Here is a 14,337-nt window from a genome sequence, read left to right as displayed (position 1 = left end):
GACAACTTTGTGCTAGAGTCACAATGACCTGGATGTATGTTTATACAGGTAGTCTTCAGACTTCAACAATGAGCTAAAAGCATAGGGTAGATCAAATTAGAAAGGCTTTGCCATGACAAAATGTGAAACAATTCAAACAAGAAAAAACCAACAGCCTGTTTTATGACATAAAATTAAATTAAATAAACAAATATTAGAGTCCTAAACCAACAACAACTGAATTCTGTCATATGCCATCAGTGGTGATATCATTGATATCAAATGGTAATTGATAAGAAGGTGGAAGATCTGGATGCTTCATTTTTTGTATATAGATGCCTTATGTTATGAAGTTTCTGTCTGTAACATGTCCATTGTCCTTGACCTCATTTTCAAAGTTAAGATTTTTTTGTAATGATAATTTCTTTTATTATGAGTAATATGATAACTATACTTGGTTTGCGCATACCTTGTAAGGTCATCATACCCTTCAGACAGTTTTCACTTAGATACAGAAAATGTCGTACACCCTTTGAAAGGTTGTTGATAGAGGAACAAAATGGGTATAAACAATATGTGACGCAACGACAATAAGGGGTTACGAAGGACCTATATGCCAAAAATTACGCATGAAAATTCAAAAATATCCAATTTTGGATGATGGAATGGATATATTAAATAATAGAATGCATGGACTGCTGCGACTCTTCATCCCATAATTAGAAAATAGTGTTTACACCTCATTCGAAAGCTAAATAATAGAGGAGCAAAAAATATATACATTTAGGTGTATAGTAAATATGTTCCACAATTAGAGGAGTCACGGAAAACCTAAATGTCGAAATACGCGTGAACATTAACAGAAATAACTTCTTTTAAATAATGAAATGGACTGATGCGACCCACTAGTCCCTTTGTTAGAAAAGTTTATACACCCTTAGAAAGCGTGTTGATAGAAGAACAACATGCATGAATATGATAAATATGTGCCGCAATGACTATTAGAAAGGTTACAGAGGTCATGAATACCAAAATACACATGTAAATTTAGAATTAGCCAACTTTGAATAACAAAAAGGACTGCTGTGGCACTTAGGGCCATAATTACAGATGTATTTTATACCTCATTGGAAAGCTTACCAATAGAGGTACACAAGGTGTAAAGGTATATAATAAATTTGTTCCGCAACGCATATGAGAGGAGTAACGGAGAACCTAAATGTCGAAATACGCCTAAACTCGTATAATTGCTTATTTTGAGTAATGGCATTGACTGGTGCGAGCCTCTAGCGCCTATATACAGAACAGTAAATAAACTTTTTAAAAGCTTGTTGATAATGGAACAAAATGGGTATACACAGTAAGTGACTTAATAACAATATTAGGGGTTATGGAGAGCATGAATGCCAAAATAAAAAATAAGAAAGAGCCATTTTTGATTAATGGAATGGACTGCTGCGACTCTTCAGCCCCTAATTACTTATATGTCTTATACCTGTGACTGCTTAAAAATCGATAAGAAAAATTTTGTCATGTGAAATACTCACTTATTACGAGTTATATAAGAGTTGGTATACTGGATCATTGCAAGATCTATACGGGAATGTCAATCTGACAGAGCTCACAAAACCTTCAACTCTATTTAAGTTTTCATGGTCAAGTTCTTTTCTTAGATTCTTTAAGCAATATCTCAATTATATTTAATTTATGGAATGATTGTAGGGTGTACATGTCCACCGTCATCTTTTATATGAACTCGGTCACCTTTCATGGTTCATTGGTCATAGTCCGAGATTACTCTGACGTCCGACGGCTGTTTTGTCAGACATGCTGGGGCCGGGGAGTAATCTCGGACTAATTAGTCAATGTTAGATTTAATGGGTTGGTCTGTTTCTCAGAAACTATAAGCAATGGGGCTACATATTTGGTGTATGGATTGATTGTCATATCATATTTCAGGTTTCATCTGACCTTGACCTTTTTTACAGGAAATTTTGATAATGTTGGGTTTATATGATATTTGTAGTAATTAAAACGTTCATATTTCAGATGTTCAACATAAATTCAATCATGATTACTAAAACAGGAGAGACATGTCAGCATACATTTCTTTAGCTTAAGACCATATTATTCATGTTATTGTCTGTCACCAAATGGCAATAAAAGTTGAAGTCCAGATTTTTTGTACAGTATATTTTAATAAATGTATAGGTGAATAAAGGCAACAGATATATATCGTTGTTTAACAGTCATTTATCGATTGAGAGAAAACAAATCCGGGTTGCAAACCAAAACCTAAGGTAACACATCAACTATAAAGGGAACAGAAACACCGAAGTGCAACAAATACAAACACCAACACACATAAAAACGAACTATTTGATAACAACTGCCATATTTTATACTTGGAACATCACATTAAAAAAAAGTATGGGTTGAACCTTGTCTAATGTAAAAAGACAATCTTTTTTTTGCATATAAGTATGACATTTGGTCTAAAGATTTGATGCTTTTGTTGGTCATGTAACATGTTAATTAACTTGAACTCATTTTCATGGTTTAATGACCTGAGTCCGTGAAGTTTAAGTAGTTTTATTTTTTGTTTATGGGAAAATGAATACCAACAATACTAAAACAAAATCAATAGGAGCTCTTGTCAATTAAATTGAAGTGGAATTTCAATTCCCAAAAATTGTGTTGAATCTTTTGTTTAAGTTTTGCTGCTTCAAATATATTTGTTATATTTGATCGAGTTGGACAAGACGAATCTATTTGCTTAAAAGAACATTTGACTTTGGCATTATTTCAGCGTTCATTTAATTCTTATTTGGTCAGTTTCAAGTAATTATAAATCCTAACTAAACATAATTAAGTCTAGAATGTTCAATGCCTGTTTTGATGGTAGGTTCCAGCTCATCTTACTTTACTTCAAATTATTTATTATTAAACAGGTCAGTTTTTCTGTCACTGTAAGTGACGACCAAGTTGGGCTACTAGTATCTGGACTGTGTTGCTGTTTTTACATTCTGTATCTACAAAAGTATCTGAATATTTGGTAATCATTAAGAAACAAAATTAATGAATGATTAAGAAGTTTACCTAATCACCGAGGGTCACCGTAGGATTCACGACTGTTGAAACACATCTTAGTGCTATATTTTACACCTTGTCATAACAGTGCGAGGTTTGGTTAACCACAAAACCAGGTTAAACCCACCATTTTTTCTTAAAATGTCCTTTACCAAGTCAGGAAAATTTGTTGTTATCTTAAAGTGGTTTCTGTGTGTCTGTTTTTTTTCTTCTTTTTTCTCTTATAGTTTATAGTTTATGTGTATGCCTCGGTTTTAGTTTGTAACCCGGATTTGTTTTCTCTCAATCGATATATGACTTAATAAACAGCCGTATACTAGACTACTGTTGCCTTTATTTAATATATTCAAAGGAGTATTGATAAGAAGTTTACCTATTCACCAAGGGTCCCCATAGGATGAAACGAAGTTAAAAAGCACATTTAATTCAAAGGCGTATAGGTACGGATAAGAAGTTTACCTATTCACCGAGGGTCCCCACAGGATATAACAAATTAATTTTATATTGAGACATTTTCTTGTCAATTATAACTGGGGACAGTCGGTTTGCACATTTGTAAATAACAGTGTCATGAAAATATAACAGTAATATCAAGTATAGTCTATACAGTCTGCATTGGATGCCAAGCTAACTAGTTCAGTCTATGAATATCAATATACAAAATAATATGATATAATTTTGACATTTGCCCTGGCAGGGCACCTATTGACTAGAAATTACTAGGTTGTAAAATTTTGTTTATTCATAGTGGTAAATCAAAGTGCCCCAATTTGTGATGTGTGCATAATTTTTCTTATTAATATCTTTTAATATATTATCAAAGACATTTCAAACCCTTACTTAATTCACTTTAAAGGGGCACTAGCTGTCAAATTCATGGTCACCGATTTGACTCAAACTAAGTTTTCATATTTGATTTATAACAATGTAAAACATTTATTCAAACAATCAAAAGTCTAAAATAAACAGTTAACAGAGCATGGGGTAGATATAATATGTAGGTTCGTTTCTTGTGTATTTTAGTTCCGACGCCATCTAATTAACTATCGATTTGACATCAGATGACCATATAAGCGATGTAAACATGAATAAAGATATGAATAGATTAAACCAACACGTGCAATTGGATTTATTTAGGTCTGTTTGAGTTTATTTTATAGATTAAAAATAGATGTTTCTCATTGTTTTTAACCGTATAAGAATGATTTTATATGCATCAAATCAGTAATCAAATGATTTACCGTAGTTTCACTTTCATTGTTGACATTCTTTTTCTTTAAATAACCAGTACACGTACAATGCATGCGTTGTCAATCTCTAGCAAGGTGTTAAATTGAAGTTCACATGAATACGGATTTAATGAGGTCCACTTATTCACTTGCAAGTGAATGAGTAATTATCAATGTTTATTCGCTTAATTTGACAAAATTGAACCATTTTGGCTGCTAAAAGCGAATTATTATTTCACTATTTCACTTTTATTATTGATTGAACAAAAAAATCTTACTTTAGTTTTTTATATTATCTCGTAGCTAGTGCCCCTTTAACTAACTAATATTGAAATTATATTTTTCATATGGTAAATATAAAAATATCCGCTTTTTCGTTAAGTATTTAAAATTTTAATCTTTATTTGAAAAGCACTTTACGCCCATATGGACCAATGGCTTAAAACATTATACATAATATACAGTTTACATAAAACAATGAAAATAAACAATGGACACACTTTGAACTATAATTTGTCTTTTTTTTTTAAATCAATATATATATATATATATAAGAGATTCAAATTATATCAAGGACTCCCTGCCCTCAGTCTTAGTGACTTTTTTAAAAAGGAGCCTAATTTGCAAGTGTCATGTTTTGTTTCAGGATTGAGAATATGTTTTAATTTATCTATATCATTTAAGTTATTATATTTATTTTCATTTAAAAATTCTTTTCTTAATTGTTCATTTATTACTCATTCGACAAATGGAGTGCTCCGATAAAACGTAGGTATATACCAACCAAACAGAACAGAACAGTCTTGCTGACGACAATATCTTTTTTGATGGTAAGGGACGACATCAAAAGTTCAATGTAGGATAAAAAACTTAATTCAGATAGTTTTTTTGATAAATCAGTGATGCTTTTTAAATTTTCCGAAAGAGGTTTTCGATTAGTCGAGTATCGTTTTGGTATTCTCATATCGTTTTTTTTTTGTGTGCCCTACATTTTTAATGATACTTCGAATAGACAGAAAAAATATTACAGTCATTCCTTATAATTTAGTTCTAAATTTTAAATGCCTCTCAGTGTCAAGAATTTTAGTTAAATATGTGTCATAACAAAATGAATTCTTAATAATAAAATTTGGGGGAAAGCATAGAATAACTACCCCAATGGTAAACAATGTTTGGAATATGGGATGCCATATTTCACGTGTACTGTTCGGCAATAAATAAAATTGTCTTCTGATCGTTTGTTTGACTACTAGTATTTGACTGATTATTATCTTTTCGTTGGGACTTTTTGGTCAATTTTATTCGCGTAGCGGTTCATGTTTTAGTGTGCACCACATTTTTAATGATATTTCGAATAGACAGAATAAATATTACAGTCATTCCTTATGATTTAATTCTATATTTCAAATGCCTCTCAGTGTCAAGAATTTTAGTTAAATATTTTTCATAACAAAATGAATTCAGTTATAAAAGTTGGGGTAACATGAGCAACACGACGGGTGCCACATGTGGAGCAGGATCTGCTTACCCTTTCGGAGCACCTGGGGTCACCCCTAGTTTTTGGTGGGGTTCGTGTTGTTTATTCTTTAATTTTCTATGTTGTGTTATGTGTACCATTGTTTGTCTGTTTGTCCTTTTAATTTTAGCCATGGCGTTGTCAATAATTGTCGATTTATGAGTTTGACACCTCTGGTATCTTTCGTCCCTCTTTTTGTTAATGTTGCTCTTATGCAATCGTGTACATGGAATTGTATACCTTTATTGGATGTAAACAAGAACGTCCTCTAGTGCATATGTAAAATGTAAAAAATACAAAGAATGAGTTAACTTCAATTTTATAGTTGATTGGTCATCATTTCAATTAGGAAATGTTGATATAATTTATGTCAGATATCAACATAAAACTTCAGCGTTGTAGTAAGTCAAATCTTCAAATTATTGGTATACGTAAGAATGGGTATTAATTACATAAAACTATGTGCCAGTGGACCTTGGACAGCATGTATGAACAGCTGCATTGTTCGTGGTTGACATTTTAATTTTCTGGTTTAATCCTTTTTGTTCTGACTTTCAGTCTAACTTTTTGTGAGAAAATAGAAGACTAAAATGAAACAAGAACGCACAAATAGTCATGCTAAGCATATCGAGTATATGAAAACTGGAAGTCGGCAGATTATATAAGAACACACACTTTACTTCTCATTACTGTTGAGCTGCTGACCAAATATGAAAAAATCAAATAACAAAAATACCTAACTCCGAGGTAAATTCAAAACGGTAAAAAATAAAAAGGCAAAATCAAAAGCTCAAACACATCAAACGAATGGATAAAAGCTGTTATAATCAAGACTTGGCACAGGAATTTTCTTATGTAGAAAATGGATGATTTAACCATACTATTATGTATCATCTAAGAAATGTAAGCAGTCTGCAGCGTTAGGCACAAGTCTGATGTCCCAAACTAGATACATTTTTATTCAGACTTGTAGGGTGTTGAACATAGGGATTCTGATATAATATTTTTTATAAGAGTTCTTTGACATATAAAATTAAAACACAAAAATACTAAACTCCGAGGAAAATTCAAAAAGGAAAATCAAAAATTAAAATCAAAAGTCCAAACACATCAAACGAATGGATAACAACTGTCATATTCCTGACTTGGTACAGACATGTTCTAATGTAGAAAATGGTGGATTGAACCTGGTTCTATGGCTAGCTAAACCTCTCACTTTTATGACAGTCGCATCAAATTCCATTACATTGTCAACGATGAATGAACAAAACAAACATACTCAAAGCTGTCATATTCCTGACTTGGTACAGACATTTTCTAATGTAGAAAATGGTGGATTGAACCTGGTTCTATAGCTAGCTAAACCTCTCACTTTTATGACAGTCGCATCAAATTCCATTACATTGTCAACGATGAATGAACAAAACAAACATACTCAAAGAGTAAAAATGTCAAAAATAGGGGTACAGCAGTCAATAATGTGTTATCATCTTAATATCACTGTAAAAACAAAAAATGTAACGAAGCAGCACAAAAAGGCATACATCAAATTTATCATACTAATTTTGTTTTTCTTATACGACTAAATCTATGTATGTAAAGTCTTCCCGTAAAGGATAGAAGGTTTTCTGTACTGGTGTAAAATTGTGCGTTTGAAATTCGCACAGGTAGACATAAATATAATTTTGTCGTTCAAAGTATGAAAGCATAAAATTGAGAATGGAAATGGGGAATGTGTCAAAGAGACAACAACCCGACCAAATAAAAAACAACAGCAGAAGGTCACCAACAGGTCTTCAATGTAGCGAGAAATTCCCGCACCCGGAGGCGTCCTTCAGCTGGCCCCTAAAAAAATATATACTAGTTCAGTGATAATGAACGCCTTACTAATTTCCAAATTGTACACAAGAAACTAATATAAAAATAATACAAGACTAACAAAGGCCAGAGGCTCCTGACTTGGGACAGGCGCAAAAATGCGGCGGGGTTAAACATGTTTGTGAGATCTCAACCCTCCCCCTATACCTCTAACCAATGTAGAAAAATAAACGCATAACAATACGCACATTAAAATTCAGTTCAAGAGAAGTCCGAGTCTGATGTCAAAAGATGTAACCAAAGAAAATAAACAAAATGACAATAATACATAAATAACAACAGACTAATAGCAGTTAACTGACATGCCAGCTCCAGACTTCAATTAAACTGACTGAAAGATTATGATTTCATCATATGAACATCAGGCACAATCCTTCCCGTTAGGGGTTTAGTATCATACCATCATAGCATATATGAGAAGAACATAACCCGTGTCATGCCAACAACTGTTTTTAGAATAAATGTCTTTAGTCAAGTAAAGTAAATATAACAAAAACAGATTTAACAGTAAAAGTAATAATTATAAATAAAATAATTGTGTGGTTCAAAGTATGCCGGGATACATATTAAGTACAGTTTCACGTCAAATTTATATCTTAAAAAACAGACTTGACAGAAAAAGTAGTACTATTGAATAAAATAGTTTTATAAGGTTTAAGGTCACCAGACATCCCGAACTTCAATCATTATTCTTTATATTGATAGTAAGGCCACTAAACAGAGATATTGTGATATCATACTTTTTTAGAATTAATTCAAATGGTAATAGCAAGGTTAACAAAAGTAGGCAGTCAGACATTCTTTTATGGTCTTCAAAATTTGGTATTAAATCTCCTTACTTTGATGACTTTACAAATAACGACAGTTAAAAATACCATATCTAAAAAGTCAGTACAAAAAGTTAAAATCAGCAATATTTAAAATGAAAAACTGATTATACTGGCTACATGATTTATATGTAGATTTGGTTCAGTGATTTTATTAGTTTGATGTCATTATTTTTTTTTTACCTTTAGTATGTTTATTTCCCCCAAATCCAGAGAAGTCCGAGTCTGATGTCAAAAGATGTAACCAAAGAAAATAAACAAAATGACAATAATACATAAATAACAACAGACTAATAGCAGTTAACTGACATGCCAGCTCCAGACTTCAATTAAACTGACTGAAAGATTATGATTTCATCATATGAACATCAGGCACAATCCTTCCCGTTAGGGGTTTAGTATCATACCATCATAGCATATATGAGAAGAACATAACCCGTGTCATGCCAACAACTGTTTTTAGAATAAATGTCTTTAGTCAAGTAAAGTAAATATAACAAAAACAGATTTAACAGTAAAAGTAATAATTATAAATAAAATAATTGTGTGGTTCAAAGTATGCCGGGATACATATTAAGTACAGTTTCACGTCAAATTTATATCTTAAAAAACAGACTTAACAGAAAAAGTAGCTAGTACTATTGAATAAAATAGTTTTATAAGGTTTAAGGTCACCAGACATCCCGAACTTCAATCATTATTCTTTATATTGATAGTAAGGCCACTAAACAGAGATATTGTGATATCATACTTTTTTAGAATTAATTCAAATGGTAATAGCAAGGTTAACAAAAGTAGGCAGTCAGACATTCTTTTATGGTCTTCAAAATTTGGTATTAAATCTCCTTACTTTGATGACTTTACAAATAACGACAGTTAAAAATACCATATCTAAAAAGTCAGTACAAAAAGTTAAAATCAGCAATATTTAAAATGAAAAACTGATTATACTGGCTACATGATTTATATGTAGATTTGGTTCAGTGATTTTATTAGTTTGATGTCATTATTTTTTTTTTACCTTTAGTAAGTTTATTTCCCCCAAATCCAAAAAGACCATCAGATAACTCGCTCTGATACCCGTAAAAGAGGGACGAAAAACACCAGAGGGACAGTCAAACTCATAAATCGAAAATAACTGACAACGTCATGGCTAAAAAATAAAAAGGACAAACAGACAAACAATAGTACACAAAACACAACATAGAAAACTAAAGAATAAACAACACGAATCCCACCAAAAACTAAGGGTGATCTCAGGTGCTCTGGAAGGGTAAGAAGATCCTGCTCAACATGTGGCATCCGTCGTGTTGCTTATGAGATAACAAATCCGGTAAATAGTCTAATTCGGTAGGTCATATTTATGAAAGGGAAGGGGACTGTAGTTACGACATAAGGAACATATCAGATATCATTTGTGAAACAGTTATTCCATAAGGGTCAACCAACTCATGAAGGCGTCCGTAAAATTTACGAAGAAATGATTTTAACTTCACCATTTGGAACTCTTGATTTAATAGCTTAAATTCCTGTAGGCAACAACCCTCTATCAAGAAAATCATGATAGGAAATACAAGCCCGGTAATATCGTAGCAATTGGTAGATATATACACCTTATACAGCTGCTGTTGGAATGTTGATGCTTAGAAATGGAAAGTTCACAATTGGAAAGCTGAAATCTTCTCTTTTGTCGTAAAGTTTTGTTTTCAATCGACCCTCATTGTCAATTTCTAGATGTAAGTCAGATATGAGGCCGACTTAACTGTATCTGTTGTATCCTTTATCTCTAGTGTAATGGGATAGATGCATTCGACATAGTCACCAAATTTTGAATTATTTAGTGAAAGAACACCATCTATATAGCAGAAAGTAGAGTTAAAGGATATTGCTAACTTCTTATCTTTCCTCTCATCTTTCTTCTGTCTCAAGATGTTAAAAATATTTTAATATATAAAGTGTGTAGGTCTATGTTATTCATAGAATTATACGTTGGAAGAGTTTCTAAATACAAGTACTCAATTTTGAATTCTTTGCTATTCCAGCGAATAAACTCACCATAGATACCAGGAATTTAAATCAAGTTAAATTATCAAAAATACAATTAGATGCAGGAATCGATGTAGGTTGATGCAGAGTTGAGAGAATATAGCCTAGAATTTGTTTGATTCATCGTTGATGATTTTTGTTGCCTCCTCTGAAATATGTAGCACCAACCTGATTAAGTTATACCTACAAAATCTTAATATACAGTGCTGTAACGAACTATAATATAAACATGGCTATATTCCTGACAAAACAGTCATACAGGTTTTCTTTTACAAATTGTGACTTGATTGGAGAGTTGTCTCATACCACATCATCTTATTTTTATATACATTAGTAATAGTAGTTTCAGTAAAATGATGAATTCAATTATAACAAAAAATCTTAACTATTTGACTAGGAAATAATCTTTACATCATACTTTTTTTTATATTTCAGGTAAATTTCAGTTACAGATGCAGAGGACTTGATGAAACCTTTAACAACACTTGTGCAATACTTAAGGAATGACTGTAATATTTTTTCTGTCTATGAAGAAATAACATTTAAAAAAAATGTGTGCACACTGAATAACGCGCGTAGCGGGTTATTTAACAGTGGGCACCACATTTTTTATATTATTTCGAATAGACAGAAAAAATATTAGTCATTTCTTATAATTTTAATCTACATTCCATTTTAAACAGTAGAAAACCATGAAAAAACGTTGATGACGTCACGGTCACATGACTAAATTATGTCTATGGGCTCATAACAAAATAACGTCAGCCAATCAGAAGATGCGTTACATCCAAAATTAAATTATAATGTGATATACATAATGTGACAGAACTGAACTGATTGTTGATCGTACTAGCTAGCTCCAAACGTCTGAATATCTGAATATCTATTGTATATAAAAGTTTAAATGGTGATGAATTCTGTGTAAGACGTTTAAAAAGTGATTTATAATTCATGAATGCTGCAAATGATAATTGCTTTTCGTTCTTCTTTATCATAGGCAGATATGATTGCTGATGAAACACTTATTCACTTGAGTCCAAATGACCTAGATTTATTCAACAATATGTCGCTGTATGTGCTTCAACTTTGAAAACTCCATACCGTATTCAGGCCTCACCATGACAAAATAGAAAACAATTCAAATAAGAAAATTAACATCCTGATTTATGACAAAACAGTTTTTAAAACAAAACAATAAATATTACCACCTATATGTACTTAATAAATGAAAATCAGACTTTTTGAAAGAGTTTTACCTAAATTGAAATGGTTTGCTAGTAAACATTAACAAAATGCATCGACTCACATAATCTGTTTGTGGTAAGTATATTTTTTTTTTATAAAGTCAATTTAGGTAGAATTACTAATTATAAGTCAATAGTATTTGGCATGCATTTGTATTAGCCGATTATCACATCTCAATTCCTTGAGGATGATTTGGCCTCCCTAAAAAAAATCGTCTTATGACTGAAACATTTTCGTGATTTACATTTTAGAGTTGGTGATTTTAGATTTGTTCAAAGAAAACTGAAAACTTTTGCGATTATTTTTTCATATGGTCCTTTATTCAAAAAGTTATAGTGAGCTTCGTGTTTTAATTTCTTATTGCAAAATTAAAAACAAACTATTGAACAATGATAGGTTTGATTGACGTTTTATGAACTGTTGTTTGTATAAAGTCATTGCCATGGCGTTGTCTTTTTATTTTCGACTTATGAGTTTGAATGTCCCTTTTTTAATAATTATTCGCCTCCTTATCATAATTATACTGTAAAAGAGGGACGGAAGATACCAAAAAGGACAGTCAAACTCATAAATCTAAAATAAACTGACAACGCCATGGCTAAAAATGAAAAAGACAAACTGACAAACAATAGTACACATGACACAACACTAAAGAATAAACAGCACGAACCCCACCAAAAACTAGGGGTGCTCTCAGATGCTCCGGAAGGGTAAGCAGTAATATTCATTGCCCTTAATATGCAAGGTTGCTTATTTGCAGTTTTGTGTACCTGAGAAAGATATTCGAGAAAAAGCGATGTGCATATACAAAATAATTTCACAAAAAAACATGGAGATGTATCAATTTCGAATAAAAAAAACAGTGCATTTGGGAAATAACAAGAGTTGTTTTTAGTCAAACAATGTCATAGGGTTTCTGTAGCATTGTCATATTCACCCAAGTTACCTTTAATATATATACATATTGCAATGGAAATTAGGTACTTGGCTAGATTATGTCATATAATATTGCTTCTGTTTTGCCATTACCTTGTTTCATTTATTATGCATATCTTATAATAACATGCAAATTGTGATTTAAATTCAATGTCATCACCTCAAGGAAGAGCTTAAATAAATTTATGCTTAATATCAACATGTTAGAAACAGGATGTTTGTGGCGAAAACTTTAAATTGAAGAATTGTTATGTAACATTCTAAATACAAATTTATCAATTTTTTTCTTGGTTTTGATCATTAGTTTCTGACGTACTAAATAATAATCTTGGTACTTTTGATAACTATTATAAAGACAACACATATTTTAAATCTCAAATGTTTTTACTGAGACATATATGGTTTACTTTCTTGCTGTGGTGGGTATTTGCACGAAGCCTTATTTTTCAGAAGGTAGAGGACTTTGATGCTTCATACCTTGTATAAAGATGGCTTATATGACCAATTTTCTGTCTGTCATACGTCCATAATTTGTCCTTGGCCTCCTTTTAATGGTACAGCGAAAGCTTAATTATTATGAGTAATCATGTGACTATATTTATCATATAAAATCATTGCAAGGTCTACATGTCTGTCAGATAGCCAAGGACTCACTCACCCTTCATGACACTCCGTTCATCGATCAGACAGTGATCAAGGTTTAGTTTCATGTTTAAAATTGTATATCAGAAACTATAGGTGTAATATAATATATTTGATAATTTTCCATTAGTTTTAGTTTTATAACCCGGATTTGTTTTTTCTCTATCGATTTATGAATTTAGAACAGCGGTATACTACGGTTGCATTTTTTAATACCACCAACTCATATTACGTCACATGAAATATTCCCTTGAATTTGACAGTTGTGGGAAGGTAACCCTGCATTTCATGTTCACGGATGTTACATTGTTTATAATAGAGCGAGTAAAACAAAAATTGTGAACATTAAATTTTGATTGGTAATGATTTTTATTGTCAGTCCTGCGACTTCCTTCCACGTGCTTCCCTCACAGAAAGCTCGACATGTAGGGATACGGCAGTGTTAACTAACTACTTAAAAGCTTTATATGTTAAAAGGTGAAAGACCTTGAAGCTTCGTTCTTTGTATATAGATAACTTATGTTATGACTTTCAATCTGACATATCCTGAAATTGAATTATTTAAAATGTATGTCAGAATCTCGCGTGTTAAATTGAGTATTACTTAAGATGAATGATTTGTAAGAGTTTCACTTATATAAACCGAATACATGAACTAGTTTTACTTCGTTAAAGTTTGCACTTATGCAACATTTTTTTTTAACAAATGTGACACCGTTCGATATCTGATGATCTGATGTTATTAACTTAATTTCGCTTGACGTATTTTGATGAAATTCAGTTGCATAACTTTTTTAATTTATCAAACCAAAATAATCCGCCAAATACAAAGTCACAAATTTAGAATATTATCAAAGGAGTCAATTTAACTGCACGAGTTCAGTGTAGGTAAAGTAAAGTAAAGTATGTAAAGATCCTAAAATACCATTTGCACTGTATATGCCATGCA

This window comes from Mytilus trossulus, chromosome 3, assembly GCF_036588685.1.
Source record: "Mytilus trossulus isolate FHL-02 chromosome 3, PNRI_Mtr1.1.1.hap1, whole genome shotgun sequence".
Classification (NCBI taxonomy): Eukaryota; Metazoa; Mollusca; class Bivalvia; order Mytilida; family Mytilidae; genus Mytilus; species Mytilus trossulus.
This window is presented reverse-complemented; position numbering follows the sequence as displayed.